We start from the raw sequence: 8560 nt of genomic DNA, 5'->3' as shown, positions 1-8560 counted from the left end.
ACAATTTAAAGTTGATAACCACCCACTCGCTGACTCCCCAAACAGAGTTTAATACCAGAAAAATTTCTGCTAAACCTTTGGAAGAGTAATCCAATGAATGTCTCTCCTCTGCTATTTCCTCGCTGCACTGAAAATATTTAACCAATTTCTTTTGGAAAGTTGCAATTGAATATTTTTCCAAGGCCCTTCAAAGCAATGTATTCCTGATCATAACTTAGAGGGGAAAAGAATCCTTTAGGACTTCTATCTTCACCTCCTGGAACCTTAAGTTGCTCTTTACAAAGCCTGCTTTGCTAAGACCTCTGCATTTTCCAAGTGTAGCTGGTTTTTCTATCTTTCCTAACCCAAACCAGTGCTGCCTACTAGCTTCACAATGAAATTTGGCCTTTGGAGCACTGATCTTGCCTTTTTTCGATTCTTTGATGGCTGATGCTCTCTGTCTGTCAGCAATCTCACTTCAACTGCTGACGGCCTGCCCGTGTCGTCTTAACGCAGTAACAGTCTTAGACTGTAAACTCACCCTTGCTTTCTTTTTCTTCTGGATCCTCTGGATATCTTCTGCTTATGCTATCTTCAGATCCGTGCTGCTGCAAAAATGTGGTGTTTTCCAAGATGACCACTCTGGTACCTTGGGTATATGCCACTTCTACCAGTGTGTGGGGCTGTGTAAGGATAGCTTGAAATAATACACCACCACCGCTCCTCCTTTTTGTACTTTTTCTATGTCTTGGGCCTGTCTAGTGATTAATGATCAAGGATACACACACTTCTACAGTTCTATGATAGCATTCAGTGCAATTATATTTGGTTCAGCATAACCTTAGGGAGTTGGTACAGATATATCTCCCTCTGAAAGGTAGAGTATGACTCCTTGTCTCCTTGCGTGTAAAGCATCAGTATAATGGGTTGAGCTAATATAATATGAGCTTTTAGCCCGACAAAACTGTTGTCTTGAACAACAAAAGCCACAGCTTAAAGGTAGCCCCACAACCCTGCACATTATTAAGCAATTTCTTCTCTAATTCACTTTATACAAGTTCCACTCCTTTCATACTATCCACCTGCATGCAACATTCCCCAGGAATGATATCAGTTTTAGCAATGAGGCAATGGCCTAGTGGTATTATCAGTGGACTGTTAATCCAGAGACCCAGATCATGTTCTGGGGGCCCAGATTCAAATCCCACATTGGCAGATGGTGGAATTTGAATTCAATAAATGTCTCGAATTAAGAATCTAATGATGACCATGAATCCATTGCCGATTGTCGGAAAAACCTATCTGGTTCACTAATGTCCTTTAGGGAAGGAAACTGCCATCCTTACCTGGTCTGGCCTACATGTGACTCCAGACCCACAGCAATGTGGTTGACTCTTAACTGCCCTCTGGGCAATTAGGGATGGGCAATAAATACTGCCTAGCCAGTGAAACCTTCATCCCATGAATGAATAAAGAAGAAAAAAAATGCTGTGAAATGATGTTCCAAGTGCCTTGTCAAACTAAAGACACTTTGGGCAACTCTTGGAATGAGGAGAACTCTCTAGATTTTGTTCTTCTTCATTATTGGCAATTAAGTGTTGGATTTCCAGAAATGTTACACAGCTCAAATAACTGAGGGGATGTTCAGCTTCTTGAGAAGTACCTTAAAGGTGCAAATGCTGCATTTCAAAGTTGCATTGGTGCTTCCTGTGGGAATTAAAGAGGATGGTTGAAGAGCAGCTTTAGTGCAAGAGTTGGAAAATGGGTGCAGAATCCAGAGTGCATGTAGGACCTTATTCTGACAAGATTTCCTGAGAAATACTTGGCAATCCTGCTAACGGAGATGCAGGAGCAGGTAGGAAGAGCACCATATTGAATAAAATATAGGGAAGGTGTAAATAGGAAAAAGGCAGCCAAATACAATCTCTTAACGTCAAGAGGAGCACATCCCAGTTGTTGCGGGAAGATCCTGCCAACATTGCAAGCATATCTTGCTTCTGCTTAGAATCATGGACGAATGCTTCAAATACAGAAGGAATGCAAGTAGCTCATCATGCCTGCGCCAGATCTTTGAAGATTGATCTAATTAGTTGCACACCCCCACTGTGTCTCCATAGCCTTAGAAATTTTAGTTACTTAATATGCAATTTCCTTTCTGAATATGCAAATTGAAGCTCGATATATCCAGATCAAAGCAGCAGATTTGATTGGCATTTCAATTCATCCAATAAATTAAATCTTTCCTCTTTCAGTAGCAGCAGTGTGTGCCACTAACATGGTACATAATGCAATGTAGCAATATGAAGGGTGAAAGGTCATGGGTGCTGCAGAGCCACTGATGGTGTCTGGGCAATCAAGGCTGTCAGTTTCTTTACCAAGTCTGGGCTAGTTGAACACACTGTCTGAGCATCATTTCTGGCCAAGACTTAGTTGAAAGTGAGGCCAAACTTGTGATATATCGAAGATGGTAAATCGTCGTACCAGTTGTTGGGATTAGTGGGCCAAGTATATCAGAGTGGAGCTATCAGACGGTGCCAAGGCTGGATGTGCCCATTACTCTGAATACAGGAGTTAAAGGAGCAGTTGTGTATTTGTCAACTATGCCTACAAAATGCAACAATTACCATCAGGAAGGCTGGCAATACATCAAGAACATGACCGACATAACAGTGGAGACCTCCATCATTATTATAAGAACATTTGTTTATAACCACAGGCAGCAACAAAGTGTAAATGCTCATGATGGTAATACAATAAATTTGCTTTTTCCAAATTCCTGACTTCTGCAACTTTAAAGGACAAGGGCATCAGGTGCATAGGAACATCACATGTTGCTGTTCCTTCACTGTCACTGGGTTACAATCTTGGAACTCCCTTCCTAGCAGTGCATACACTGCATGAGCTGCAATAGCTACAGAAAGTAGCTCAGCACTACATTCTCAAGAGTAAAGGGAGACGGGCAACAGATGCTGCCTAGTCAGTGACACCCACATCCCATGAACAAAGAATTGCTTAAAAATTGTCTAGGTTTCTGGATTCTGGTTAGTGAGAAGGGACAAAATTATATCTGTAATTGAGTTTTGAATGCCAGTCAGACCAGCAAGGATGACAGTGAACAATGAATGTTCTCTTTTCTTATTGGAACAGACCAAATAAATTAGGAGAAGCAAAAATCCATTGCCGCTGTTCAGCCGTTAGGTTAAGTATCTGATGAGGGAATGGAGCAAGTCAGTTGGAGCTGAAAACTGCACTTGCCAGAATAGGTGCAGCTGGAATGGGAGGTCAAATGTCTCATCCTGTGCTGATTCGACATCTGCCTGAAGTTATCCAGGCAGATACTGGGGCAGAAGGCATTCAAAACCTCACGCAAATAATTGTATTAAAATATGCATTTGTGACATTCCAAGGGTCAAGAACAAAAATTTCAATGATGGGCTGATGTTAGCATGATGTAAACTAATTGTTAACTAATCTCTGTCTTGAACTGAAGTCAACCAGCCATTAGGAAACCCTGGTTTGCTTATTTAACTTCCCCAAACCCCACTTCCTTTACTGAAGCAATATGAATCACACCTTCAGCACTCTTAAGATTTCTACCAGCAGCAGCAGCAGAGGAAGGGGCAGCAATGTACATTGAGAGTTTGAAGGTCAAATCTCCCCCAGAAGAAAAATCAGCGCAGATACTTTTTAATGGGTATATTTACCCAGCTTCAGTAAAAGACATTCAGTTAAGGAGCGTGAAACAATAAAGTATTTCAGGCAACTACGAAGGTGAAGAAAGTATAATTGTTTTTTTTGTTACAGATATTGTTATTGACAGAAGCTAAGTGAGCTGATATTCTCTGGAATGTAGTGTCTGAAAGGATAATAGAAGCAGATTGATTTGTAGCTTTCAAAAGGAAATTGGATATTAATTGAAGGAGTAAGTTACAAGGAAAGATTGCACAAATTAGGTTTGATTTCTTGCTACTTAGAGGGTTACTGTGGACCATCAGCAGCAGAATTATATTTAACCACAATGTGTAATATCATGACCCAGCATATCGCTTAATCCACTATTATCAGGTCAAGGGATCGACCCTGGCTCTATGTGGAAAGTAGGATTGCCTATAAGGAGCAACCATACCTGAAAACAAGGTATCAGCTTGGTAAAGCTGCAACACAGCACTACATGTATGTCTAATAGTTGGAGTATTATTAGATTTCCATTCATCAATTTATAAGTAGAACCTATTTCATTACATTCCTGACATGTGCCTTAAAGATGGAGGATAGGCTTTGGGGAATCAGTAAGTTAATTACTCACTACTGAATTGAGTCTCTGATCTGCTCCTGTATCCACTGTAATAATATGGCTGGTCCAGTTTGGTTTAATCAATGAAATTAACAGCAATGTTGCTGAAAGTCAAAGGGAAATTGTCCTTTCTTGTTAGTGATGATTTTTGCCTTGTTTGTCATGAATGTTGTTTGCCACTTGTTAGCTCAAGCCTGGATATTGTCCAGGTCCATTTGCATATCAACATATCAACAGTTACAGTATCTGAGGAGTTTCAAATGGCATGGAAAATGGTTCATATATCCCCACATCTGACATGATGATGGAGGGATAGTCACCTGATAAAGCAATTAAAGATTGTTATGCCTAGGACACCACCCTAAGGGACCCCCGCAGTTATGGATGTACTGAGGACCAGAGGATAGAACTCGAAGAACTACAACTATCTTCCTTGTACTTAGAATGATTTCAACTTGTGGAGAGCTTTCTCACTGATTTCTTTTTTATTTCAAAATATACTTTATTCATAACTCTTTTTTTTTGTGTGTGTGTGTGTGTGTGTGTGTGTGTATACATTTGTCACAAATGCAGAATTGTTTTGTACAGTAGCATATCAAGTACACAAACACTTGAGTTTGACTCTATCCAAACGAACCAAAGATACCTTTTGCAAATACAATCCTATACTTGTGTGCATTGAGCCACTAGGAGGGTCTGATAACTGAACGGACCCCCATTTATCTTCAGCAGTGGGGGGCCTCAGACAGTGGTCTTCTCCCACTGCGCCTTGGTGGTAGCTGCCCCAAGCTTTAGTGCGTCCCTCAGCACTTAGTCCTGGACCTTGGAATGTGCCGGTCTGCAACACTCAGTCGGGGTCAACTCCTTCTTCTGGAAGACAAACAAGTTTCAGGCAGACCAAAGAGCATCCACCATCGAGTTGATGGTCCCCCAGCCGCAGTCGATGTTTTTGTCTCAGTGTGTATCTTGGGGAACAGCCCATAGAGCACGGACTCCTGTGTCATGGAGCTGCTCAGGACGACCTCAACAAAAGCCACTGATTTCCATTAGCTTTAGGTTTCCTTTGGCTCTTTGATGCCTATCAAATCCTGTCTTGGGATCAATGGCAGTAACCCTCACCTCACTGCAGAATTCACCTCTGTTTTTGACGTTTGGACCAAGGCTGTAATGATTCCTGAGGTTAAATGGCCCTGTCAGAACCTAAATTGAACATCTGTGAGCAGGTAATTGCTGCAGAAATGCTGTTTGATAGCACTGTCAATAATATACTGTCAACATCACCTTGCTAATGATCAAAAGAAGATTGACATGGTGCTAACTGGCTGGGTTGGATGTTTCCTTGCTTTTAAGAGTCTGCAGAGGTTATTTTTGATCGATTGGCTGTGGGGTGGCTCTGGTTCTCACACTGGCTGATCTGACTGTTCAGCATTCATGCAGCCCAGTGTTGTAGCTTCACCAAGTTGACACCTCCTTTTTAAGTATGATTTTTGCTGTTCCTTGTTTGCGTTCCTTGTAGGACCAGGGCTGATCCCTTGGCATGATGATAATAGTAGATTCAGGGATATACCAGGCCATAATATTGCCAACTGTAGTTAAATACAATTCTTTGGCTGATGGCCTGCAGTAACCCTCTAAGTAGCAAGAAATCAGACCTAGTCTTATCTAATCTTTCTTTGCAATCTACCCAAGGAGTTGAGGTATCATTCTAGTAAGTCTCTGCACAACCTCCATGGTCAACAGCTTTTGAAAGGTGTGGTTCCCAGAAATTTTCAGTGTTCCAGCTGTGGTCTAACTGGGCCTTGTATAGCTAAGCAAGTACTTCCATACCGTAATAGTCTAATCTTGTTTGTAATGTTGACCTTTTTAATTTACATTTAATCATTTTGATTCATTTTCTGTACTTGTCCACAACATTTTAGTGATCTATATACTTGAACCTGATGTTACTTGTGTCTCCATTCTTTCCAGCTTTTCACTAGTTTTGAGAGTCATCTTCACGTTGCTTTCACTGACATTTATTTGCCATTGAATAAGTGAATGGACAAAACTATCAATGTGTCTTTATAACTGTACACTTCACTTCACACTATGGTGTGCCTTATCTGCTTGTCATTGGTATCTTGGAACATTGTGATGAGTAATCATGTGTTGAGTAATCAACACAGATACCTTTGGGAAATCACTGTTTATATTACAGTTTTGAATACCTGCTAATTATCCCAACTCGTTGTCTGCTCCTGTTCAGCTAATTTCCTAAGCAAATCAATAACCTGTCTTCACATCAGCAATCATCAACTTTTGTTGGCAGACTCTAAGCACAGATGTTATCAAATTCCATTAGAAGCCCATACACATAGCTTCTATAGGCAATCTTTGTCTACCACTGTAGGCAGCCCTTCAAAAAAAAATAGTCTGATTCATCAGACATGACCTACCCTTCTCAAATTTGATCTATCTCTCTGTTTGATCAACTTAGTATTTTACGTGTTCAAGTTCAGTACCCCTACCCTTAATTATTGACTGTAATAATTTCCTGACAATAAATGTTGGGCTAAATTCCCTGATTTCATTCTTAGCCTGCTTAAATAGCAGGGTAATATGCATGAGTTTTCCATTCTACTGGAACAGTTGTGAATGGAAGATTTTTGTTTGAACACTTTTATTTCTGACATTGTTGAGAACATTAAGGATGTTATCTTTAGCCTTCCTTATGTCCTTTCTCAGCTCCCAGACACCCTGCTGTCACCCCGGAATCTGCCATAATGTACAAGTTGCTGATGGTGTGACCATGGACCCCTTGTCTCCTGCCCCAGCCACTTCCCCACAACAAACACTCCCTTCTGAGTTCTTGATTTTTGACTCTGAAGAGCTGCCACTTATTCAGTCGCAGAAGCTGAAAGACAGTCTGCAGATCCAGAGAATTTTCAGGTTGGCCTTGCACTGAGGTAATTACAGATGGCAGTAGAAATCTGTGAATCAAATCACCAACTCAGGCAGGTCTTGCAATCCAGTCCTGGAACCGACGCATTGCTGATTATCAACAAACCCTGAGTCACTGCAGGAACCAGCAGCAGTAGACTACCAATTAGGGACAGGGAGACTCCGGATATTCATGAAAGCATGTGGCCAATAGGTAGGCTAGTCCTAGCTAGTAAAGCAGAAAGAAGTTGACCACTGCTTTGTATTATTCATCTGTGATTTTTTCCTTGAATGCTTTGTCATTGTGAATGTCTAAGCTTGGCTCTGCCAGCTTCTGCCTGAACGTTTTTTTAAGATTGACATTTGCTGCTTTCCTATTGAAACAACATATACACCTCCACATCAGACAGACAAACTTCATAGGTGTAGAGCTTGTAACTTTAAACTTTCTTTACGCTCTCTTGCATGGCAGAGGTACAAATGGCTGAAAACATCATATCTGGCAAGATTAATTTTTAGTTAAAAATTAGCTGATCACGAATTCATGAAGCATTATGTTAATAAATTAAGTAACATTACTTTACTTTCTATGACCTTTCATCTATTAAGTAGATGTTAACTCTATTCCTCTCTCTACTGATGCTGACCGGCCTGGTGAGTAAATCCAACGTCATCTGAAGAAGGGTCTAGGCCCGAAACGTCAGCCTTCCTGCTCCTATGATGCTGCTTGGCCTGCTGTGTTCATCCAGCTCTGCACCTTGTTATCTCCTCTATTCTTATTTCAGATTTCCAACTTGTGTTTTCCTTCATGAGATTTGGGTGGTATTTCTTCCATATCCCATGTTGACATTGGGAAGGTGATAATGGTGAGCCATCTTCTCGAACCATTGCAGTCCATGTTTTGTAAGTATACGCGCAGTGACGTTCAGAAGGGAGTTCTAAGATATTGAGTAATGGTGATATAATCCCAAGTCAGGATGTCATGCGCCTAGGAGCAGAACTTGCATGCATTGCTGTTCATGTGTTTCTGCTGACTTTGTCCTTCTAGGGTACAGAAATCACAATTTTGGAGGAATGTGTTGAAGGAATCTTGGTGAGTTGCTGCAGTGCATCTAGTATGTAATACAGACTGCTGCCACTGTACTTCAGTGGTGAAGGGAATGAATGCTTAGGATGGTGAATGGGGTGCTAATTAAGTAGGTGTCTTTATTCTGCAGTGTCGAGTTTATTCAGTTCTACGGTATGTTGCTTTTGTATGATTTTATACACTTTAGACATATTTAAAAAGAACAAAAATGAATATATGAGACAACAAGGTGCAGAGCTGGATGAACACAGCAGGCCAAGCAGCATCATAGGAGCAGGAAG

Source organism: Rhincodon typus, chromosome 11, assembly GCF_021869965.1.
Source record: "Rhincodon typus isolate 14 chromosome 11, sRhiTyp1.1, whole genome shotgun sequence".
NCBI lineage: Eukaryota > Metazoa > Chordata > Chondrichthyes > Orectolobiformes > Rhincodontidae > Rhincodon > Rhincodon typus.
This window is presented reverse-complemented; position numbering follows the sequence as displayed.